Below are 27,127 nucleotides of genomic sequence, written 5' to 3' on the forward strand. Positions count from 1 at the left end.
CTTGTGCAATCATACAATTTCGCCGCTGGAAACAATCAACCCGGACTGCTCATTACGGCTCGGGTAATTGGGGAAATATCCAAGCCGCGTAACGCCTCCTGATCAAAGAAGAGAGTCTCCCACCTTCTCGTCCCTGCCTCTGCCGACCAATATTAAGAATAAATACGAGAAGTGAACCGGGATGGGAGGGAAAGAGGGAGAAGGTAGAAAACATTGATTCAAATCCAATTAAGACTGGAGGAGGTCGCTTTTTCGAGGGCATGTTAGGAGTATGAGAGAGGGACAGGAGGAGGATAGGGCCAGTGGAACTTACTTGAGGGTTTTGAGGGGGGCGGAGAGGAAGAGAATCCATGATTTGGAATACTACACACACACAAGCGATCTGCCCACCTAGGGCGGGAGAGTTCGCCATAGGACGACCAATCCCCGCGTCGCTCCATCCAATTCCAATTAGCAAATATTTGATACCAGAGCATGCAGTTTCTCTCCCCTGGTCTCTCCTTGCGTTCCAGCCCCCGATTCTTGGGATTTTGAGGGAGAGAGAGAGAGAGAAAAAAAACAGAAAACTCCATAACTTTTTATTCAATTAAGATACCGAGTTTTATTTTTTTTCTACTCTTCTCTCATGCCTTTGTTTCCTGCAGACTCTGCTTTTCCTCAACCCCTCGATTTGGAATCGAATTCAAATGTGGGAGAGAGACGATGGCTGAAACGCGAAAATAGTCTCGAATAAAAATAATATCTCGCGTTAGTCAAACACAAAAACCTCGGGATGGAATAGAAAGAAAAGGTTGACAAAAGTACAGGATATCGAGCGGGGATGAAAGATCGTGGCTGGGATGATGAAGAATTAATTCTGTGTGGAAGGGTTTTAGCGTGAAAGACTTTGCTTGTCTCGGTCGGTTGCGCCGCGACAATGTAAAAAATGAATAATTATTGGTGTTTGGGCGGGGAATTCCACGTGGAATTGTATTGTTAAGTGTTGTATGTGTGCGTATTGGCCTTGAATTGGCGACAAATCACCGCGGAAAAGGGCGGAATTTGTCGAATTTGTGAATTTAATTAAAACGATACAAATGCCACATAGTCGCCGTTTATTACGCGGAATCAATACCCTTTACAAAAAGAATGATAGCATTAATTGCATTTCTGAGGTTAACCACCATTTTTTTTCTGTTCCACCGTGGTGAATACGAATGGAAAAATGTAATGGGAGCAATGACCAGCTTCTTCTTTCACGCTTAAAAAAAGAGCGACTGTATGATCATTGTAACGAATGGGTGCCTCGTTTCTGCCAACGGCACTGTTACCGTAGTTAAAATAATTTCTCAAAGCCGTATTATATTAAGTACTAGCTTTTTGAAACCAGTTGATTTCAATATTATGACTTTTGCAATTCGATAATTATAAATAAAATAATTATCTATTGCTTAGCATACATTTAAGTTTCCAGTTTTATATGTATTAGATTTTTGAGAATGTTTTCAATCCATACCATGCACATAGTTATTTGAATCGACGGAATTAATTAGAATTATCCTTAAATATTTCTGATGTTTCATTAATGCTTGAATTCCACAACAGAAACAGTTATTTTTAGCAACATAGATTATTGTGATAAACCTTAAGATATTCCATCGATATCCACATATACCCAGGAGGGCCGATCGTGTCAGGAGTGGGCGCTTGTGTGTCTGGTATTCAAAATCATGTAGTCTCCTAACGCCTTAAATAAAATTCATGGTCCCTTCAAAATGCTGCGTTTGAATTAAGACTTACTGTTTTCGCCAACATACGTAGGTCTTACATTATACTCACACAATCAGAATTTCACTAGAATTAAATTAAGAAGTGGTCTTCTACTGATGGTGACATGTGCGGTACAGAAATGCATTGCGGTTTTCAATGAGTAGGACGTCATCATAAACTGGGGTAAATATTTTTAAGAGACATGTATAAAATAAAGACACTTCTATTATTTGTTATCATTATTCTATGTCATTATAATTAAGTTCGGTGTTATTACTGCTATGAGTCGGGGAAATACTTCCATACTACACAGCGTATCCGTAGTTAAACATATCCCTCGCCATTTTCAATCTCATTTGTGTATTTCTCCCTTACTTTCCAGGCTAAACGAGCCACGATACTTGTCCACTTGGTAAATGGAATAGGGATAAATATCTAATTCTCATCACCCAAGCATTTTATCATGGCAATTCCAACTTTATCCGACATCTAATGGCATAATGCTCGCGCATCTCGCGCAGCTACATAACAATGGATCGATCACTCCGCACATCTCACAGATATGCAATCATCCCGTCTCCCAACTTCAGGATCCCGTCCATTCCGCCCTTACGAGCCAGCCATTCCCGCTTCAAGAAAAAAAAAACAAGATAGAAAAAAAAAATAACTCGAAGTGCCGAGCACTGCTGAGGAGAGGGGTCCCTTCTTGGAAGATCCGAAACGAGTCTGGCGGCGAGGCAGGTAGCGGGGCCGATCGAGGGGTCGAAATATCCCCCAGGGAGATCACGGTGTGGAGGAGAGGGAGATTCACATCCTCCGAAGCAGAGCACCGCCGCTAATGACCTCCGCCGCTGCCGGCGCTAAGTCATTCTTCTCTCGCCTCCCGCTCCACTCGCGTGGCGTGCCTCATTTGCCACAGCAGCAAACCCGCCGAGGTACTTCCTCCTGCTCCCTGCTACGGGGCGACGCCGCTATTAAGCCCCCCGAGCGGCGCATGTCCCGTCGCGGAAGCTTGTGGCAAACGGATGCGTCAGAAAGGACGAGTTCAGCCCTGCGAAGGGATTACTAATCCGATATTCTGGTGCCCTTTGGATCTTTTATGCTTCTTAGTCAAGAGGAGAGCTTTAAGACAGCGAAATAGGTTTGGAAGGATGGTGTAACTTATTAATGGTACCATATTTTCCTTCATTAGATGCTGGCCATAGTTACCAAAATGGTATCCTTCATTTCTTATTCCGATATTCTGGTGCTGTTCGGATCTTTTGTGCTTCGTAGTCAAGCGGAAAGCATTAACACAGCGAAATAGGGTTGGAAGGACAGCGTTACATAAATATAGTACCATATTTTCCTTTATTAGGGGGAGCCATAAGTAGCAACACGCTATACTTATTGTCTAATGATTAAATCTTACACCAGCTCTCTCGTATTTAATCGGAGGTTTCAAAGTGATGCAAACGGATGAATCAGAAAGCACGAGTTCATCCTATCTAAGAGGTTATTAATCCGATATTCTGACGCTCTTTGGATCTTTTATGCTTCTTCGTCAATAGGAAAGCATTAAGGGAACAAAAATGGTGAGGACAGCTTTACATAAATATGGTATTATATTTTACTTCATTAGATACAAGATGTCATAGCTATCAAAACTGTGCCCTTATTCTCTCATTATAAAAAATTGCCTTATTACTCTCGAATTTAATTTGTGGTTTCAAAGTAAATTTACTGTTTTTACATGACCGATGGAGAAAACTGGTGGACAGGAATAGGTATTACTTAAACCAAAAAATCAATAGTCACCAACCAACAAATTAATGGTAGCGAATACGGCATCGTTCTTCTCTTATTATAAAGTTTTACCTTAACCAGGTGTTCCGGACATCCCCCCTCGAAATATAAAAACACAATTACTTTGCTTCATAAAAGAAAACCAAATATTGAAAAAATAATGAATAAACAAAACATTTCTTCGATAAATGAAGTTTTTCAATTATTAAAAGAGTTAAAGTAAGTTAAAAATCCTCTACTTAGTCCTCTGTTTGTCCTAAATTTTCCCCTCTGGTTTTGGACCCCCCTCGAACGAAATTCCTAGCTATGCCACTGTTATGGGAGAGAGATAAAGCTGGCCAATGCAAAACTTTATAGGATAGATTTTATTCGAATCATGATAATTCTTATCCGCGAGCATTAAATACAATAGAAATAAAATGTAAATTCGAAATTAACCACACAAGAGCAAATTGTGTCGCCGTCTGACCCATTGCATGAAGGTCTCAGGTGTGACTTTTATAAGCACTTGCTCAAATTGTGAATGAAAAGCTAGGATTTCGCAATTCCACATAATTTATTTAAATAACCGTGCTGTCGAATTAGATGGTCATCATAAAAAAATAAGGCGAGTTTAAAAAGCCAAAAAGGTCATACTTTAAAATGACATACCTTGTTTTTGTAGAGTCGAATCCAAAAGTATTGCTACGAATGAAGGGGCGCTACTTTCGCCGCAGCTTGGAAATTAAGTTTCGGCATTTTCTATTGTACCAGTGGGAGGGAAATTTTAACAACATTCCCACCTCCCGCAATATTTTTACTACAATATCATCAAAGGCAAATGTATCCCTCCTACTCGTGCAATATAAAATACCGAAACTCAATTTACAGACTGCGGCGAAAGTGACGCCGCTTCCATCGTTGCAATACTTTTGAATCCGACTGTACCTGATGGTGACGTCCAACGTCGAAACCATGCTCGATTGAATAAATAATGTGGATTTACGCTTACTTGAATTCAATTCACCATCAGCTGATCAACGATTTTGCCATAAAAATCTCAGTCGCCGGCACGATGACCGATTATATCGCTCTTGCTTATACTTACACTACGGCACCAACAACGGATCTTGGAAACCGACACAGGTCTTCTCCTCAGATATCCCCACTCTCGCCGCTGGAGAAGATCCGAGGGGTGCCGACCAAATGAACAATTCCGGGGGGATTATTATTACCGCGGAGGAGAGCACCCCGACCGCACAGGAAACTCGACGTCGGGCATCGAGCGCGCGGACGCCGGGACGCGTCGCGTCGTCGGTCTCGCTGATTGATCCGGGGCACACCCCCCGACAAACAGTGCACCCGGTGCACCCGCACTCCAACCCCTCCTTTCCCCGCCCGTTCGCCTCCCCTCACCTTGGGCGCAATTAGTCTTGATCCCAATCGCCAGAAATTCGCCGGCCGCGTAATTGGCAGTTTATACCGTGCGCCGAGCACGCATGTGGCGACAAGAGGATTACACGGAGGGAGATATGCCTCTCTCTCTCTCGGCATAAAGGACGCCCACGGAGAGTGAATCGTTATATGCGAGTGGGAACAGTCGGTCGAGTGAGCAGGTTCATGCTGGAGTGAGACTGAAGGGGGTTTAACGGTGATGGACCACGAAAAGGTTGAGGTGATCGGAGAGACGAGGGGCCACCGCCAGGGGGAGGGGAGGCTCCATGTATAAGGGAGGCGAGGCACGATTCTGGTCTAACCTGGGGTTTACCTTGATTTCTGTCAGATTCCATCCTTCGCTATGGTTATTTGTAAGAACGAACGTGATGCGCCCGCTCCCAGCGGGCTTCCCCCGCTCTTTTCAATGCAGCTCCACAGAGGGATAGGCGCGTTTCTAATTTTAAAATGTAGAAAAAAAGGCAGGGTCTTATGTACAAAATTTAATTGGAATGTTCATGTACAAATTGAGGTCAGAGGACCTCTTTAAACACAACATTGGAAGTAATTACACTATCCTCTATTAAACGCACATGATGACTCATACTTACGTATCAACAGGAGACTTGAATGTGGAATCAGCCGCATTTTGATAAAAGTTATTTAAAGAATGCGAGATATTGTTGCAAATGAGCAAATGCATCAGTTTGTGCGCCGTTAACGTCAGGAATATTTACCGGTTTTTGGTTTTATATATTTTATATATTTTTATATTTATTTAAAAACCAATTTTAGGAAACAATAGCAATATTTAGGAAGAAAGATATGCCGTAGCATGTTCTCTGATAAATTCTGTACATTTTGGTACCTCATTTGTAGAGTTTGGTTGCGTATAAGTTGAGAAAAAGGTATCTATACAGTAGAAATAATATTATAAGAATGGATGAGAGATACGAACTCTTGAGGATGATTAGTGTATATAGAATAGAATGATAAATAACGATGCCGTACACTCCACTAATTTTATTTAACAGCACAAAACACGTGTTTCGATTTGTACTAACTTTCGATTGCGAAGGCGGTGTGTATGAGCTGTTAGAAAAAGGGGCGGTGAGAATGACCGCATGGTTCAGAAAATAATGGGTCAAGTGATCAATCTTTTGATCCCAGAAAACTGAGACTCCAAATCTCTGGAGCTATCATGCTGAGGGACGGATAAAATGATCATCTGATTCAGGCTTTTGATCAGTTTGACATAAGTACATTGTGTATAAAAGATATCAATTGTTTACGGCTCTGAGAGACACCAATTCTATAAAATGTCTACGCTTTCTGGAGAGATATCGTGGATCGACATATTGAATGATAAACAAAGATATCGCACTGTCCTCTAATTTTACTTAACAGCTCACAATGCGTGTTCCGACTGCCTCTGCAATCGAAAATTATTCCCCGATGAACATTGTAAAGCAATCGAAACTAGTGTTGTGAGCTGTTAAATACGATTAGTGGGCAGTGAGATATATTTGTTTATTATTCGATACGTTGATCCACGACATCTCCCCGGAAAAAGTGGACTTTATATAGAATAGGTTTCTCTCTGAGCTGTAAATAGTTGATATCTTTTATAAACTATGCATTAATGGCAGACTGATCTAAAGCCTGAACCACATGATCATTTTATCCTCAGAATGATGGCGCTAGCGATAGATTTTCTTGGAACAAAAGAGCGATCATTCTACCCATCATTTTCTGAATCATACGGCTATTCCCACTGTCTCTATTACCTTCGCTTATTCCGTAACTTGCCGTATTAACAACTGCCATTCATTTAAAAGCCAAGAGTGGCGCTACAATCTCTGTCAGCGCCCGCGGTTCTCATTGATTGAGGAACGGTGTCACTGATGGTTTCAGCGACGGAAATAGAGACGTGCTGAGTGATGGGATTTCTCTCCCTCGAGCCATCGCGGAAAATGAACGAGTGAGACGGTCATTTTTAGCGCCATCATTGGAGCGATCGCTCGTCCTGTCCTTCAGGAGGAAAGGAAAAAATGATTGTGTGATCCAGGCTTATTGAATCATGCTTTGGACAATTGCCCTGGCAATTAGACTTTTCCTGGTATTTACATCTACATGCAACCGCCAAATCCACCACAAACGCGGTGTAGCGGCAGGTGTTCGGAAATCACATTTAAACTGTACGAGAATAAAAAAGAAATGGGTGCGCATTTTGAGAGGTTTGAGTGATTGATCCTAGACTTGTCCTAGCATTCGTTTAATTCCTTATCTCTTTGGGAGAAAAAAGAATTCTTTTACATATCCTTCCGGCCATATATCTCTCACATTTATGTCGGACCTGGAAGTATAGAGCGGTTCGGTAGTGATGAACTCTGTGTCCCTCTGAATAATATCCGTTCTCTTAATATCTGATCTTTTGTGCTAATCCTTTGTTTAACTGCCTACTTCTGACTAAGACGAGACCATCACGACTTTTCTTCGATGAACTTACGTGAGGTGCTACCCTTAGAGGTAAGGTACAAGGCATGATACGTATTTAACATATTTTTGTTCGCGGTTACGGCTTATTGTTTATTTTAATACATTATTGATAAGAAGGAGCTTTCAAAGCTCAGAGTAAGTATGAGAGAGAGAGCAACGCTCGGATTTCAAGCATGCGGCCAATTAAAAAAAAAAAATTACTCAAATTCACATCGTACCCCACCCTTCCTGCGACCTCTGCGTGATAGGAAGACCGATCATTGGCCGATTCCTTTTTTATGTTTGCTTTATTTGAAGCGGTGTTTGTTCTTATCGATTAAAAATGCCATTATCTTGAAATGTAAGATTAGGGTAAGAGAAAACATATTAGAATATAATTTGAAACAATTATTTATAGATTGAATGTGCTACCGTGCTAACCGTACGTACCATGCTAACTTTTTCGCTATTCAATAATGATATTGGCATTATTCTTGAGTCATCGTCTTCGTGTCACCCTCTGTTTTCAGTCACGGTGCTACCAAATCAAGCGCTACTTTTTTACTCACACTATTAGACCCCATGGTTATTTAGAAAAAATGGAGCTCCGAAGGAAATGAAGTTCTGTGCGGCAGAGATATATATTGAAGTACATTTCCACTAAACGTGGGAGGTTTAGGAGAGATTTTGAGTTCAAATTAAAGTTTTTAATTAGAATAGTTGGATAATCAAACTTATTTTTCAAGCGGTCATTTTATAGAAATAAGGATTTTGCATTTTGTCTTCAAAAGTTGACCACTTCCTCCAAAAATAATGTCAGAGGTTTTAGGTATTTATTTTCGATACATCATTGAAATTGAGAATATCAACATCGCCCGTTTGCAAACGAGTTTAGCATATGAGAAAGAGGATAATACGCAAAAAATACAATTCACTTCATCGCATTTCATACAGTACCATTAGACCTTGTATGACGTAAACTTTAAGCAAAATACAATGATCTTTTTCTCACTAATATTTTCCCCGGATACTCGGTTTGTGCTCGGTCAATCTTTCCGTTTGACGATGCATCCATTTCAAACTTTTACCTCTACACCATGCTATTCCACTGGAAGATAGGTTTATACTTGTTGACAAAAGAACCCAATTTTCTTGAGAATAATCCCTCGCTCATTGTTGCTCAATGTTCATTACTGTAGTGTTCTTCTCTTTCAACTTAGGATTAGATGCTCCTGTTGTAAAATTTTTCTACTAAGGCCTCTTAATTACGGGTACACTGAGATAATTCTCAATGGGTAATTTCCGTGCCGAATTGAATAGCCTCATTTTCCGCTTCTCGAAAGATACCATTAACATTGCTTGAAGAGGAAGTCTTTATTATTTCCATTAAAACTCTTATCACTCCTTAATGTATGGAATATTCATTGGTAAAATAGCTTTGCGAGAGAAACTTCGCGACCTATATTCAACTGTGACGTACTAAAACCTCATGCAGAGTATAATATTGGCTTCGACTCCTGCACTGGAGAGTTAATTTATGGAGGGATAACCCGTTATTTTTATGATACCACCACCTTATAATTAAACGATAAATACTAATGCATAGTACAATGCATCGTGTGCAAAGTAATTTTTTGCGAGTCGGAACAAATAGGGAAATTAGAGAAGTTTATTCATCGACTGAGGTAAATATAAATAATTAACGCGTAGATTTATAGGAAATATCTTAATTCGTGAGGTTAGAGTACCCTAATGCGTTCTCCATCCATGTTGAAGTTAAATATGCAAGTGAACGATTATTCATTGAGTACCCATCACTGCAATTCATGTTGTATTTAATAATTTACCGCTCTTACCTACCTATGGCATTCCAAAGAGTGCATTTCCGGGAAATATTTCTACTTGGGGGTCAATCGATACTTTCAAACTGTTATTCACTTCCGCGGAAGGGGTATCATCGACGATCACCCGCTTCCCCACTCCAAACGAAGAAAAGAAATGATATCAGCGGACGATAAGTGCCTTGAATAATTTTAAATGCCGAAGGAACAAAAAAAATGGATGGTGGAAGCTATGTGAAAATCACTGAGACCTCAGGCAGCAGTGCGATAGATGCACGGACAGTTTCAAAAGATTTTTTTCATTACTTGCACGAAACAGAATTTCGACGGAAATATTTTTGTGATTGTTGATTAAAAATGACTAGGGAATCGAACCAAGGCGGTAAAGTAACCGTTGGTTGATTATACTCGGTAGAAATTGGCACCTCACGGCATAAAATATTTTAAAGAAAATTACTATCAATTAAAAAACTGGAAAGCGGTCACTGTTTTACGGATTCAATAAATTATCTGTTGAATGATAAAAAAAACAGGGTTAAGATATTCTCGGTTTAAGTTATCCGAAATAAGAAATGTAGAATTCTTCGTTGATAACAATTAAAAATATAAGAGAGTTTCAGCTGAAGGAAATGTTTGGCATCGACTACTGTAGCTTCTTTAGCTAAAAGTGTAGCAGTCAAGCATTTAATGGCAGAATTCCCATTACCTTTGGATGCGTCTATGATAAAATGTAAAATAATGGAAGTATTACGAAAAATACCACTTATTCCCAAAAAATGACTTTTACGGCAGTGGAAGTGCGATGAAAGATTACATGCGATGAAATTTCAAAGCGTTGACTGAATACTCACTTCCTGGCTTTCATCGCTAACCTCGGTAATGGCGGGTTAAAGTATGTTAACGCATGCACGAGTTCGAACCTCGCACGGGCGGATTTTCCACCAAACGGGGTACTAATGTGCATGTTTTCAACAAGGAAGGAAAAACTTGAGGGTTCAATCGTAATAAAAACGACATAATTATTACTGGCATAATATATTGGCTGAATTAATTTCACGATATTGTAGCTTAAATACTCTGGCGTTATACCAGGGGGATATTACTCAAAATGAAGTTGAGGACGGGTTTGTAGGCGTGTTTTTCTCATCATCATTATCCTCATAAACATGATGTATTTTTTTATCGAGGTACAACTCAATATATTCCGAGTATTTCGAGATCGCTGCGGTGCAAGTGGCGTGTGTCGGTAGCCTGGTGTTCTTCTCGCTCGCGACGTAATCCCATGAGTCGAGATTCGCGTTCAGCCGAGTGTTAACTCGAATGGAACAGGGAGAAACGTGCGAAACGTGTAGCGTCTCACGGACTCCTTTTGAGTCGTGAACGGGACGGAGGGAAACTGCGGAGATGAAAAAAGAATTAAATCGAGAAAAGAAAATTGCCATGGGTGGGATTCGTTCTCCCTCCTCCTCCTCCTCCTCTCTCTATCTCTCTACCGTGTGCCGTACCCAATCTCTCCAGGCTCTCTCTAACGGCCTGGAGAGTTGAGGTAGGGAGAAATCCACCCCCATGTTCTTTGCCTTTTTTATTTTTAAAAGGACGACTCCGTTCGAAAGAATGAACTAAATGAGAGTCCCTTCTTGCCGGGAGGGAAGTTTCGAGGGCTAGTCAAATAAAGCCAACCGTATCGTAAACACGGAAAAAAAGAGTAAAATAATACGAAGGTCGAACTAAAAAGAGAGAAAGATCCGACCCGAATGGAAATTGACGTGGAATTCAAAAAACATTATCTTTTGAGATCGAAACATAATTATTCCGGGAAAAAATCATTAATGATTTTGAAGCATGTCAACCAAACCATGGAATAGTTTATTTGGGTAAAATTGGACAATTATTTACACGGAGGCGAATGGTTTTCAGCTCCAAAGGACGAACCGGATTTCATTTGACAAACAATGACGTATATGAGGCATCATTTGAAATATTATTGAGCAATATTTTCAGCTTAACTGTCGAAAACGATGGTGGCATCTTAAGCATTCAACGGTAAAAAAAAGATATTCAGCTCAAATCACAAATGTAATTTTACGTAGATACGAAGCAAATTCACTGAAAAATTGTTATAGGTAGTCCAAAAGAAACAAAGAAATCCTTACCTATTTTCACATCTTCTCACTAATTTATAAATAGATAAAATTCTCGACTAGTAAAAATACAATCAATAATTTAGAGTAAACCTACCGTAAAACTCCCATAAGTTAAAAAAAAAGTCATTAGGCAAAAATCTTTTCAAGACTTTATGCCCTTTATAATGCGACTCAGTGACCTATCTGGGTCAACGTTCTGGTAATTTTGTCTCCTCTATAATGCTCTCCTCTTCATTTTTTGTGGCCTTCGAAACTTTGCATTCACTAATATCCGAGCGCATTATCTCCGTAACTATAATGTCTATGTTTATCAATCCCGTTACTGCAAATTGCCCTCCTCATGTCTTGTAACACTTGTGCCGTTTTTATTTTTACTTTTTGTTCCGGAAAGAGGGATCTCGAACGCAAACGGTAAATAAAAGAAGAAAATGCCTTTTGCCAACCTCTAGTATCCACTCATCCTCCCACCCTACCTTGTCATGCTTTATCTTTTCTCTCTCTCTGAGAAAGAGATTCAAGGAGAAGTTTTGTTCGCCTCGCTTTTCATATAATAATAATAATAATATTTACACCTCTTAGCCAGGGAGGAAGGAGGGGAGAGGGAGGAGGCGTTGAACGGATGAGAGAGAGAGAGAGGAAGGCTGTGCGGGGCAAAGCAGCTTGAAGCCGTCGGAAAGGGGTGGAGGTGAGGAGGGGAGAAAAGTCACACAAGGCCGTGAGTCAGAGCTTCAAAACCGATAGGATGTGAAGATGGGAATGTGGGCTAATGACTACTTCGTTTACGCCCACCCAGCTCTCACCCTCCTACATGCACACATATACACCGCCTCTTTATCCCCGGCGCCCTCAACAACCAACCCACCCCCCTCTCCTGGTGGCATCATTAAAAAAAAATCGCACGATGAGGGTGCTTTCACAATATTGCGGTAAAAATGTACATTCCGCGAAGATACGCGCCACGGAGAAAATGGGATGGGTCGAGTTTTCGAAAGACCCGGGGAGAGGAAGGAGAGTGGGCGGACCTTCGATTCTTCTCATGAGGGTGGAGATGAAAAAAAAAAATGAATGCATCGTAATAATAATAATAAAAATAACAATAATGATAGCGTGTAAGTGGTTATACACCAACATTCAACCGCTCTTTGAAAATAAATATTTTGAAAAAATTTTCACCCCTCCAAGCTTCCCTGATCGACCCTCCCTTGGAAATGAAAATAAAAGACAGCCAGCAGCCGCGCATGGGAAAATTACAGGTTTTGATGGGGGGAAAACAATGCAGAGGATTATCGCTGTCGTTATAATGGGGCCATGAAAGTTGACCTGCCTCCTTTTTCTCGACATAATACGGGTAAAAATCAATTGAATAATAATCCACGGAGGGGGAAAAGTGGTTGGAATAACGTTTCAGGTAATCTTTGTGACGGAAAACCAAAAGACCAGAAGAAATTGCGGGGCTTTAATTGTGCGGTACCGCATTTTAATTGACACAGGGCGTTGATTTTACATCTAAAAATGATAATTTTAATTTCGATAATTAATATAAATTATTCTGTCCCGGAAATAGACCAAATATTGGAATTTTAGAAAAAATATGGCAATCCTTTCCTTTAAAAGATAACTATTAGCATCGGATTATCAGACAACAGGTAGTGTTTCGTTCGAAGCTATTTCGATTTTAAAAAATTCCAAATGTATTTCATTTGATGTGTAACATCTATGCTACTATAGATATTAAAAATAAATTTTCTTTGCATTTTTCTCTGGTTTTATAACATTATATTCTCGCAGGGAGGAATTAAAGATAACACTGAAATAAAAAAAACAAACACAAGTGAAATTGGGCTGGAAATTCAATGGAATTCATTAAATAATGGGTCAAATCGTTGCCAATAGAAGTACATTTACCCAAACCAAGTTCTATTTTAATCATTATAAACTGAATAAAATATGACCTTTCTATCGTTTATTAGGCGTTGGATTGAAAAAATGAAACACAGGCGTAACACAAATAGCAAGAATAGTTAATTCTCTAAGTGCTAGATTGGATGTGAAAGTAGTTGTATAAAATTAAATTTCATTGTTTTTTTTTCTACGGTGTTCGCCTGGCGGATATGTTTATTCTTAATTCATAGAATTTGATGAAACCGAATTATTTAGATGAGCCTGAATCAAAAATATTATTTCTATTGTTTGTAGATCAATAAATTTTCATTGCGTAATCACTTTGGTCAATTGATTCATTGTTCTTTTCATGAAGAAAGTGCTAGAATCACTCAATTACCGGAACGTAATTGCTAACTGAATAAATAACAAATTAATTCAAATGACTAAGCCTTGATTTGAGCCGCAACCGCAGTTTCAAGTGGAACAAATTGCAAATAATTTATATTGATGTCAAACGTTTGACTTACTCTCGTGAAAATGTTTAAATCAATAAATATATAATTCATAATGTATAATTATCCGTTGACGTCAGTTTGATATCCTCACCCATTCTATATAGTCAGTCGTGAATTGAGTGCCAAAGAATCAAAATTTTCACTAAATTAGGAAAACTCTTGAGTTAGCAGAGTCTTTCGGAAATATACACCAGCCTGAACCTTGGCCAAAAAGTCGACAGTCGCAGCGAATTTAGTACGTGAGGAAACCCTCCGAGCCATCAGCCCTCAATGTCTCGTGATTGTCTTTTTGCGCGTACAAAAATCGAGGATCCATATCACTGCGTTGCACCTTCAGCGAGTAGATAGTGCTGCGGACGTCCTCGACCCATTTCGTGATCAACCGAAACGGCCAAAAATTAGAATGTTTAACGGCGAAAAAAATTCTGGCAGAGCCTCAAACGTTCCCTGTACGGTATTTTATTTTTTTTTCAAAACATCCATTGAGAAAATACATCAAATGTGAAAGAACAAGTAGGATGTCGCTACACGTACTCAATACACATTTTGCTCTCTTGCCTGGTCCTATCTGGTGTACAAAAAAATCTTCTCGGAGTGAGTCCGACTAATGCCATTAAAAATGGGCCCCTTTCCGAAATGAAGACTACTTCGTATATTTAAGATGTCTTATACTAACAATAGTGACATACAATAAGCAGCAATTGCAAGTGCATGAGCATCCGCAGCTCACGAGTAAATAAATGCAGCATTAGAGCAGGGAAAAGAGATTTTGGATGCAAGCAATAGATAAACTAAATAAACTTTTTTTTAAAAGAGAATGCAAAAAAAATCTTAAATTTTTATTACGATCTGACTTGGACTAAATTCAGAATAAATTTTATTGAAGTAACAATTGAAATTAGCAGAGGTTGAAACAAAAAAAACGTGAATGATGCGCTAAACTTTTCTCTAATCCTAAAATAATCTCATTTTTTCCTTTAATCTTTTCAACAATAATTTTTACCTTCATCTCTTCACCCCGTCAATACCCCCTGAATCAAAACGAACCAATAAACATATCAAAAAATATACTGGGGATAGGGTTTATATGATGACTTGAACACTGCCTTCCAGTGTGCAGGAGCGGGTTTGGGTATGGAGACCAGTGGAGATTTATCACTATAATCCCTATCCACGCTAGTATACGCAGTGGAGAGCTCTTCAAATGAAGCACTTCCCTTGATAAATGGGGCGCCAAGCTCTGCACTCTCGGTAAAGTTACGTGGAGAAGAGACTTTCGTGGACACCGGGTTTCCCGGCATCATTTTTCCGACGCCAAACTAATACGATAGTCTCTATCGGCAATCACTCGGTGGAAACCCTTTAAAATTAAACATTCTGCACATTTTCTACCTGTTGTAAGGGGAGTAATCGAAAATTACCCCAACCAGTTCAACTCTGGGAGTCATTACAACGCTCAAGCCTTCATAAAATGACAAGGTTTTACCCCCAGGGGAAAGTTATTTCCCACAAATCGATTTTTTAAATAAATATACAACCTATTTTTCCTTCACGCCGCAATATTATTAGGTTAATATAAATTTCCTTCCAAAATCTGCGCAAGAAGTACATTATTTCGAACAAATATCGTCTTGCTAATTTTTTTTGCATTTTTAAGAACGTCAACGACCCGACAAACATTTACCCAGAATTTCAACCTGGAGACACCAGCGTGGCATGTTTCACTTCCCCTGGATCCCACAGATCAAGGACAACGCAGAGTTTTTGAATTCAGGATGGGTGCTGAAAACAACAAAACGCAGTTGGCTCGATTAAGGTATAACTTGCGGCTGGTCCTAGGCTTCAATTTGAAATAATTTTGATACTTTAAGTTTATAGCTCACCTCAGATCAATTCATTCACGGATAAGTATAAAAAAGTTCAATAAAACTGGGCTGTTTAATTTTCCTGATAAATTTGAAACTTTCTAAGCGCCTTTAGACATCAAAAAAATAGAACTTGGAAGAACTTTATCAGTTAAGTTCTTAAACATCAATTAAAGTCACCAATTCTCACACCTTTCCATGAAATGGGCTGGAAGCTTCGAGAGGCCAGGAAGTTACGCGCTAGGCTTAGATTAACTGAGAAATTTTCAAAAGATACCGTAAAGAGCAACACGAACAGTATCATCTAAGAATTTCATATAAATATATATATTCCTTAAAGATTCCTTTTGTCGTGCGGATGGGTTTAACAATTAGTTTTCTCCCGAGCAATAAACGATTTAAATAAATGTTAGGTCTCACTAGACTCAAGCAAGCAAATAACTCTGGACGCTCACCTAACTTTATTTCTTCTTAGCTGTCTTGCAAGGAAAATGGCTGGTGGCCTAACACCTCTCGCCTTACGCCTATTCATGGGAATTACGTAGATGTAAATACACAGTTAAATATGAGCTTATTTCACGCCGAAATACACGAAAAAGTTCCACCCGATTTTCTAAAGAACCCTGGCACTTTTACGCGGCCAAGCGTTGGAGGTGAAGGAAACCACCGTGACGTCGTCAGCGGGCCCAACCAACTGCACGCGGAGCGCACCCTGCCGCGGAGACCGATAACCTCGGAAAGCGCCAGGATGCAAATCAAGAGATTGGGACCGTGGAGGGGATCGTTGGGTGGAAGGGGGAGGAGGCGTACTGTGGAAGGTGGGGGGGGGAGGCACCCAATAAATCGATGAATTAGCAATCACTCTGCAACGCTCCCATGCCCCTCACTCCACTCTGGAAGGCTTCCGGTCCCAGACTATCGCCCTGCGGTACACGGGGTGAGGAGCTCGCCCGCCTCCCCGCGTATATTGGCGCGTAACTTTAATCTTTTGTACTTTTATTTTCTGTCCCTTGTCAGGAGTGGTGGAAGAGGATTGGCGAGGAAATGGGGTGAGCTATAAGGGGTTAGAGGGATAGCGAGGAGAGAGAGAGAGAGCTAGGTGGCTTCAACGCTCGTGAAGGACCCGGTGAAGGGAGTCCGACCATTCAAGCTCTGGCAAAGAGAGGGGCACGGGACGATCCGGAAAAAGAGTAGTAGGGGTGGCAGTGTTGGAGTAACAAACAACCCTGACCCATTCCTCCCCGTCTCACAAACTCTCTTTTCTCTCTCTCTTTGCTTCGAGGAGGGAATAAAAGAGATGAAACACAACGGCTACTAAATCTCTCTTTCTCTCTGTCTCCCTTTCCGAAGTGATCTTTTCGGATGAGCTCGTGATTCATTCCGTGGAGCCACGACTACTCCCGGGATTTATATGGATTAAAAAAAAAAAAACAAAAAAATAAAGACGGGCGTGCAAATAAATAGAAAAGAGGAAAGGAATGTCGATAAACGTGACGACATCCGAACCGTTTTGTACCGAACGACCGATCGAGCAGATTTGCAAAGCCGCCTCACCCCGTTTGCCTGTCTGACGGGACGATCTTATTTTTGCGAGCTCTGCCGGAGATTTCTATTAAGGATCGTGCGATAAGCGCGGAAAAAATTTTGTTTTTCGCAGCTCGCGATAAAGATCTATGGTCCAAATTTTAGGCATTTTCAGCGAAGAAAATCAAAACTATAACGCTCAGGCTTTCAAAAATGTTTTTACCGAATTTCACACATCAGAAGTAATAAGAACTATAAAAAACCTAGTCCTTCTAATATTTGGATTATAAGGGTTCAGGCTTCAGAGTGAGAGAAAAATTTACCATTTTAGGCCACAAAGCCACCAAATAGATTGACTGGGTGCAGAAGTAATGGTGTCAAATGGACCATCATAAATATGAACTGTAAATGGAATTACGCTATTGAATGACCACCGTCAATTTTCTTTGCATATTTCAGAACACCGATAAATATATTTACTTTGACAAGTTGTGAAATATTTCATAACATAAATTTCCAATTCCCTTAGTTGACACCTTAAATTGGCCCTTTATCCCAAAAAGTTATTAAGTTATACCTATGCTGAAAAAAATTGAATTTCGAGCATAAACGACGGAAGAAGAAGTATATCGACTGATAAATTGTCAGGTGAAAGAAACAGGTATATTAGAAAAAAGCTAAAATTAAGTTCGCAATCCAAAATTCAAAGAAAATTCAAATTCATTTTACGAGACTCGTATAATCAACCAATGTCTTGAGAGCACTTGTTATTATCCCTGTAGTGAAGGTAAGTGATTCAAATTAGTACGGTTGACAAACTTATTGTTTTTGCACACCTGAAAGTAACTTATATTTTTGCTGTGTGAAAAAATATTTTAATTTCCTGTATAATGTACCTATATCCAATTATTTTTCGATTACTTTAATTTTCCGGTCAATCATTGACATATCCAAAGTGTTATACAGCGAAATGAAATAGGTCCTCAATTTTTTGCGATAGGTTTGTCGCAATGGTAAAGCGTCCCAGGGAAATTAGTCTTTGATAAGAAATACTTCCGCTCTCTCTATAGTCTACAAGCAGGTATTTTGGCTTCAGCTTTGGTGGAAGCCGAAATAAACTTGGTAAATGAAACATGGCTAATTTAAGTGACATATTAAGGAGAATGAATCAACGGATGCAAAGACAATGAATATGTGAGTAATTAGGTTTTTTCTTTGAAGATATCGGCCGAGAAATGAGCTCACTTGAAGCTAAAAGCCTACTGCGCAAAAGAAAAAAATATTAAACTGGTTTCACGGGTGATGTTGAGTGCGAAATAATAAGAAAAAAAGACTCATGGTTTAAACTATTTTTGATAAAATTCTGCGAAATGTGTAGCGGAGGGAATAGTAAAAGCAAAAACCTAGATTATCAAGGCGAACTTATGATGCCATGCTGAAACTAATTTGTCATAATGAAATGCAAGAAACTACCTATAACATTGTGAATGTCTTCATTATGGTTTGTTCGCTTCTTTTCCTTTCATTTGGAGTCATAAATAACTCACATTGTACCTTTAGTAAAAATGCAAAATTTTTGATGGGCTGCTCTTGGAACTACTCCCTCCATAAAACATAGAAAGACAACTAGATAATTTATGCTCCACCAAAAGTCAACAAATTATTAAAAGCAGGACTTAAGTGCGCAAGTTATAAACGAGTAAGGGAAGCACTCTGCTGTTTTTCGTTTAAGACTTGTTCACAATATGCATGCAAATTCTGAGAATACAACTTCAAAAAGAAAGGTTATGATTATCAACTGCTAATCGTGCAAAGAAAGAGTTTGTTACAACTAGAAGTCATTATGATTAGTACTCTACGCGTAGGATTACCATTTGGAATACTTTGTAACACTCGGCAAAGGTCTGATGTTACATATAACTTCTTGTGAAAGTCAGATGGAACGATTAATTGACGATTAATACAACTTTCTTTCATTCGCGTGGTCTTATTTTTGCCAACAAAACCAGAAACAAGTAGAAGTGATACCGTAGTTAAGTCAAAATGAATCTAATTGGATATCAAGCAAAGACCATCAATCGCTATATTAAACTGGGATTGAGCGTAATGAACTTAATAATACTCACTATCATCGATGACGGGTTATGTTCATAATTCCTTTTCTTACCCTCATCATCTCCTTTAAATCGCATTAAATCCATCAGCTTACGCCAGTGCGGATAGGAAGATCCTTAAACTCCCACTCCTCTCCCACGGCGAACAAGATGATATATCTGTCAACCCGTCTGCTTCAGAGGATGTCGGACATTTTCGTAGCCTACGAAGCAATATGACACGACATGAAAGGCATCTTGAGAACTGCTGATCGTTTCATGAAAACTCAATTCGAATGTTATATGAAACTCGTGTTCATCTACTCAGGCGTTTTGAAAGAGCAAGATCACGAGAATGGACTTTTTATTGAACTTCCTACGCTCAAAACAGGAGAAATGTAAGCTAAGCGTGTAATGTAACTACTATATATACATGAGAAGCCGTTTCTCCAAATGTTATGACGATTCTGAAATGAAAATAGCCGCATAGAGGCTAACTAGAATATTGCATGAATGGACAATTATGGATTGTAAATTGTATTTCAGCTTGCAATTGAATTCCAGCTGTGTCAAATGCCATTCTTTATTTTTCTTCGAAGAACCATAAAAAAATAGTAAATGGACATATATTTCTGGAAAATCATGAATTTCTTTCATCCAGCTTCTGCCATTAAAACAAGATTTTTAACTAGGTGGATTCATGTTAATTCAGCTATTATGTTTCTCAAAATCGATAGAGCGTTAAAAAACCTCGTATTCATGCACGGATAATATTAAGTACGATTAAAACATAACTCTTGGTTGGAAAATACCAATTGTTTTTACAATATGTCACTCTATCATTAACCAAACGAAAACAATTGGTTTATCGATGTAAAAATAGTAGATATTTAACTTAAAAATGGGACATGAAATCTAAATGAGGGTTAATTGTAAACATTCACTGCATTATTTTTTTAAACGAATCACTTGATGGAAGCAATTCAGTGGTATTTCGGATAAATGTTGTTTTAATTCACTAATGTCAATCATTGTATGAAATATTAATTAGAATTCGTAATTAAATATCTTGATAAAGAATTACCAAAAATCATTTCTAAAAATAATGAAGCAATTTAGGTCTCCCTCAGAGTCATTAATTTCAAATTAGATAACATAATATCAAAATGCTTATCACTATTTACATAATTATCTGATGTAAATGAAAATAAATATCAGGAGAAGAGTCTTTTTAAGCAGAATTTACGATAGTTTCCAGCGTAGCGTATGGAAGACAAAAGGCGGACTTAATTAAAACTAAATATGCATGAAATGCCTCTGAGATATATTATTTTGATAACAAACGAAATTTAATTTCGGGAGAATTTGTCGATAGACTACCCTTTCATATTCAATACGTGACAAAGTTCACATATAATTATGTTCTCGACCCACTTTTGTAAGCATTAAGTTCGGAGATTGATAAAAAAATCTTAAGCCTGAATCACACGAATATTTTTTCCGTCACCCAAAGTGATCACTTCAGCGATCGCTTTTCGGAACACAAAAAGTAATCGCTCGAGGCGACGTTTTTTTTAAATCACACGATTATTAATTACGTCCCTTTTCCCATTACTCTAACTGTAATTTTTCTGCTTAAGTATGTTCTCGCAGCAAGTGCACAAGTCTGAACCACCTTTGTGTCACAATCGCGCAATATTATCTTCCGTTCTCATTGGCTAACAGTCAATGTCAGCGACGGCTTCAGTGTTAGGAAAAGAGACGTATCGAGTGATGGATAGAACGATGATAAGTAGGGCTCCTTGATTTTCGTGATCGCGAATTTTCGTGATTTTTCGCGATTTTAAGTCACATTTAAGATTTTAAGTCACTAATATGCGAGTTACGCGTCCAATAATGTTCGGAGAGCGCAACAATATAGTCATGCTTATTACGGAGAATACACCTCCAGCTAACTTTCGAATGGCTTTTCTCAGAAACGGTAAATCTTAGAGAAAAAAGTGATGTGACAATTTGGTAGATTATTTTCCAATCTACAATTTTGGTCTGAGCAACGTTTATCAGAAAACCAACCGTTTGGCCAAAAAATGCAAAAAACTCATTTTTGTGACCTTTGACCTTGAATAAAATTTTTTGCACACACGGGATTGATGGGGAATTTTCATGCAAATTTTCAGCTTGTTGGCAATTTAGGCAAGGGTACCCCTATTTTTTGGGCTAATTTGACCGGGCTATCATTGATATGATTGTTGTCTTAGAGGGAAATTCTTATCCCTGCGTCCATCAGGTGCATGACAGGACCATGCACTTGAGGAGCACCTTCATCACTGCTATCTGTCAGCAGTGGGATATTTGGTGACAAAGCGTATAACTGTATGACGAAAATAGAAAATTCAGGTAAAAGGCTATATTTAAAAAAAAAACCAAAGCTGTTTCACTTTTTTGCCTCTCAAAGTTGAGCAGGCTTATGCTTGAAGATAGGGGAAAAGCATTCAGGGTCAGTATAAGCACTTTGTTTGACACGCGAAATGTTACATCAAACAACCAAAATAAAACTTTGGGTACCATTGCAGCAAAAGTGCCGATTTTATCATGTGTTTCCCTGAAAGAGCTGTGCGAGGGATATGGGGCATTTCAAGCCCAGGTATCCAAGCAGTTAGAAGGGGGGTCTGCTAAGGTAGACACAGTCACTGTCCTCCTGGGTTTGAAGGGTAATCATTTAACTTTTGTTGAAGCCAGTGTAAAAGCTCTTTCAATTCCAGCTTCGAATGTGGATTGTGAAAGAGCCTTTTCTGAATATGGAAATGTTTTAACGGATCTGAGGACATGAATAAAACCAGATAACTTAGAAGCCATGTTGGGAGCATGGTTTAATCAGAAAGAATAGTTATATGATATTAAGTTGCGTCCATAAGTTAAGTTTATTTTTGTTCTCAGAGAAGGTTGTTTTATTCAACGATTTTTTTAACCTCCTTTATCGCAAAATGGATCTTTTTGCCAACTTTAAATGTTGATTTTTGTTCCATTTTTATACCGATAAGTGAAATTTTTATTTTCCAATATTTAGGAGCCCTAATGATAAGCCCCATTGCTAGAGACATCACTGAAAGTGGTCGCGTGGTTCAGCCTTTAATCTATTTGCACGAATCCCTAAACTTTCAATTGGATACGAATTATCTCTACAAGATGACGCAGTATGCCTAACCTAAAATAAAAGTAGTGATGAAAATTGATAATACTGCAAGTAAGATCAAAATCTGCGACTAATATTAACTTAGCCTCACGCTCCCTGTAAAACCGCGGTAAAATAAAATATATGATCTAGGTAATATTCCGTGGATGAATTTTTCACTACTCAGTTCCAAAAGCCATAATCGAATGCAAATTATCTCGAAAAGTGCAATTGTATTCAGCTTCTGAATAGAATTTTTTTTCGAAAACTCGGGATTTGATTGATTGAGAAGAAAATTGAGAAATAAATTAGATAAATTACGGTAATTGAGATACAAGCTGAATAATATTTATGAGATGATGTTCCATTCCCAGCTTATGTGAAGAGTTCATGCCCGTTGCCCTTGTCCGTTGAATGATTTAGTTGCGGATGACATTCGCAGTTATATAAATCCTTGAGCATCGCATTGAGCTGTCTCATTAAATGAAATAAGTCACAAGAAAAACGCGACCTAGGAATCGTATATTTTTTAAAACTTCGCGAAGGGTATGATTATCACTTCAAAGGCAAATATATTGGCGTTTTATATCCCAAAATACGTATCATTTTAAGGTCCGTCAATTAAAAAAATAATATTTGGAATGGTAAACCCTAAAAATATCCTCGAAAATTACTATTTTATGAAAGATGAAGGAGATAGTAGATGAAAATTTGACACAGTTTGCAGAATGTGAACCACGATACTCAAAACCGCGTTCCAGAACTTTACTCATTCAATCGACATCGTTTTTTTCTGAGCCATTAAAGAAGATAGGAACGAATCACTCTAGGTTCCAGAACAATTTGAGTGGCCGTTAGAGACTTAAGGAGAATGTGAATTAATATTTAATTTGCTGACTCCGCGGGAGATTTTATTCCTCAACCCTATTCTTTTTTTAATTTTTATGGGAACCTAAACCATAACAACGTGAGCATACATGTTTTTTTAACCGTATATACTAATACGCACAGAGCATTAACGAGATGAAGTAAAAAACCCCCGAGGGTCCACGCATCCTGCTCTGCCTTCATGTTGCGAGGAGACTCGAGAACGAAACCTGATAGCATTTTAATCCCCCGTGTCATGATCTGTCACGGCTCGGCCGTAAATCCCAGAAGGGAAATATAAACGAAAAGTAAGCCAGCAAAGAGAGAGAGAGGGAGAGGGAAAACTAGTCGTGACAGGGTCAGATGTGAGTGAAGAGAGAGAGAGAGGGAAGGAGAAAGAAAGATGAAGTCTTTATTATTTTTTGTTAACATTTCTCCTTCTCTCGGATTCCGCTCACGGTGCATGAGCCGCGACATCTCCAGTCAGAGGGAAGGAAGACGAGAGGGGAGCATGACGGGAAGGGGGTGGGTGGTATAAAATAAATGGAGGCCAACAGAGTGAGCAGCGAGTTATACGCTCTGCTCCCAGCGAGTATTGTTTGGTGAGCGTAACCCCGATTTCAAGCCTGCACTACGTGTGTGTGTCTTGTGTGTAATGCGTGTGTTCGGGCGTGTTTTTTTTATTATCATCATGCGACTCGTGATTTAGTGCCTGAGTGGGTCGCTGAAGAAACCTTAACCATTTTAGACAGTCGACTAAACGCTACGTTGTAAAAGCAGGTCTACATTTTAACAAAAGAGTGCAGAATAACTCGGGGTTCAGTGCATGCATCCAAGCGTGTTTTCAACCTCGACAGTGCGGAAAATTTTCTCTTCATCTATGAGAGAGAAGGATATTTTTTGGAGTTCAATACTCACGTATAGTTTAGTTAGAAAAATAAATTATGAACAGTTTTTCGTAGAAATGTGTTCGGATTTTTGATAGCTATGTGATTGAAGACCGTAAGGTTTGCCAGCGAATAATATACGTGAATTCTTCTGGGCTTCCAGCATCGGATAACCCTTTTAAAGTCTTAATGTCTTTTTTTAGTTTCAAAGTTTCCACGTCTGTCAATGACTCCCTTATCGATACCAGGAATTAGGATTCATGATTTTTTTCTCATTGGTCCAATTTCGATGTAAGATTTATTTTGTTAAAAAATTGAAGCTATTCCTAAACCAAATGTGGCCTACTGCACTCAGGTACTCACTACGTCATGGGTGTTAAATTGGGGAAACGTAAGCATTTGGACTATGTAGTCCATAATTTCTAATTTTTTAGTGTTCATCATTTAGAACCATTCAGGGGGAACGCCTCAAAATCCCCCTATGAATGGCTATTTATTAATACCAACAGTTTAAATATATATGCTCCACATTTCACTGCAAGTCCGTATTTAAATAGATGTTATTTCGAGATATCGAAGTGAATTTCAGTAGCATCGTGCGGTGGTGTAAGATTAAAGCATATCGATTAACATTTTTTTGACTGGCCGTGATAGCTGCCAAAAAAAGGAAAACGCCCAATAAGCATTTCACTGCGCTACTTATAATCGATAATCCACGGGTTGCGGTAGGTTCTAATAGAAAATTTACTAACCCACCCTCCTGGCTAGTCCCCCTCCCTAACTAGAGTTTCCTTCTCCTGTTTGGTTTAAGGCCTATTAATCTTCATTGTATTCATGAGCTCTTTTCTATTCCTCTCCCTTCCCTTCTCACCTAAGGTTCATCACTCCACCATGGCTTTCAGAACCCCTCCGCATGGTGCTCGTTCCAACCACATCCCCTACCCCTTCCTCATCTACTCACAATCAGTACCTCTCTTCACCCAACGTGTCTGGCACCAACTCGCTCGCTCCTTTTTATCTTCGCCTGAGAACGTTTTCTTCAAATGCGCAGCTCGTTCAGTTGAAATACTGTGTGTCCTTCACTAAACAATAGCTTGTGTGTGAAACATTAACATCTTTCCTTTCGAAGGTTTGTAAAACGGCTAAACTTATACCCTCTAGCGATTCAAAGTGGTATTTTTTTAAATGGAACAAATAGGTATTTGTACAGGGTGTTACAGCAACGAAATAATGCACGATCACTGAAACCCATGCCCCGGAAAGAGATAATTTCCTACTCTGCTTCCACTACCTAACTCTAGTGTCTTGAATTAAATCCTTGAGTAACATTTTAACGCTTGAATCTTCCGCAAACGGTGACATAAGGAACTTTATGAGGACTTTGTGTGCGAGGACAATCGAGTCTCGTGTGACGGAGGCTGAAACAAGCGAGATTCGAACCCTGGAGTTAGCACGAGAAATGGAGTAAATAACAACTCAACCTACAGCAACCTCCGAATACCAAATCCTCGGCCTCCAGATGAGGGAATAGGTGGGAGGGAGTTTGTGTGGAAAGGGGAGCGTATATGGGGGGGTTGGGAGATGTCCGTCGGCCCGCCCTTCCCCTTCGTTCCACCCGGACGTGTGAGGCTGGCTTTTGAAAAATCCCCGGTGACTCGCTCGCCTTCATCAGCATCCGGACCTCTCGAGCTGTGCCGCCGCGATAAAACGTGGTTTCCTGACGCGCACTCAATCACACCCTCCGAGATATCCCTATTTTGAGGATGACCCGTTTAAAAAAAATAAGAGATACATGTACACGCGCCCACTCCGGAACTGGGCAGGAGACACGATTTTCCGGGCGTAGCATTACTCAGTGGTAAAGGAGGAAAGGTGTTCACCGTAATACCCTCAGTATTTTACCCGAAAATCGGTACGGGTGGCATAAATCGAGCTCACGATGCACTAAGCACGCTTATGCAAGGAATTCACCCGTTCGGAATTTGGAGAGGGAGTAATCTTTCTGAATACAGATTGGATTCAACCCCCGGTAGGCTAATAGGAGGAATTATATAGTTTTTCTTGTGCTTCTCAAACTTATTTGGCTGTTTAATAAGTTCTACTCAAGTACGAAATCAATACTACTAGTATATCATCCAGACTTAGGTGGGGTGAAACAGTCGTGCCATGATATACATCATTAAAAAATTGCTAAGTGAGCAGTACTCATTTCTAAGTCACTTCTACTCGCTTAATTATGAATTTCGTCGAAGTCAAGACAAAATGAATAACGTATATAGTGGGGAGTCTCTCTCGGAGTATTATCCGCATTCTAGGGAAAGCTACTCTTTACAGTCATGAGTAATAATCCCAAAAACTTGAGGATGGAATTGACCTTAAATAAATACCTAGGTTATCTTTAACAGCGTTTGTTGACGACCCATTAGCATGAAATTACGAGCAAGCAAACCTTGATGATACGATGCATTTACCCGCGAGAATAGCTTCATGAAATTAACCATCTTTCAGTTACATCGTGTAAACACTCCAATTTACGCATATGCTTGAAAACATGCCCAAATGAAAGGTCGGGCTGTAATAATAAATATTTGCTCTATCATTCGCCAGTGCATGGTACTTTTGCGGGAAAACACTCATCGTTTAAACGAGAAGTTAACATTTTCGAAATGTCCTTACGAATGAGTAATTCCTGATCGTAGTAACGATAAATATTACCCCCAGTAATGATAGCATCTCACCTTTATAGGATTGAAGGCTATTTCCATGAATTTCAGGGTGTAGATCTGAACCTTAAGTGCGGTACCGATACATATTACGCAGAAGAACGGAAATAATGTGAGAGCATATAAATGTATACCCGAAACGCGTTATTTTGCTCAATTTTCCTTGGTTGTGTTAATTGTATACTGT

General features: G+C 39.3%; 1 protein-coding gene across 2 annotated transcripts in view; it reads right to left on the reverse strand.

Annotated features, from left to right (window-relative positions):
• LOC124166762 overlaps positions 1 to 27,127 on the reverse strand; it is a 372,777-nt gene that overhangs the window by 40,510 nt on the left and 305,140 nt on the right. The window lies entirely within an intron of this gene.

This window comes from Ischnura elegans, chromosome 1 (assembly GCF_921293095.1).
Source record: "Ischnura elegans chromosome 1, ioIscEleg1.1, whole genome shotgun sequence".
Lineage (NCBI taxonomy): Eukaryota > Metazoa > Arthropoda > Insecta > Odonata > Coenagrionidae > Ischnura > Ischnura elegans.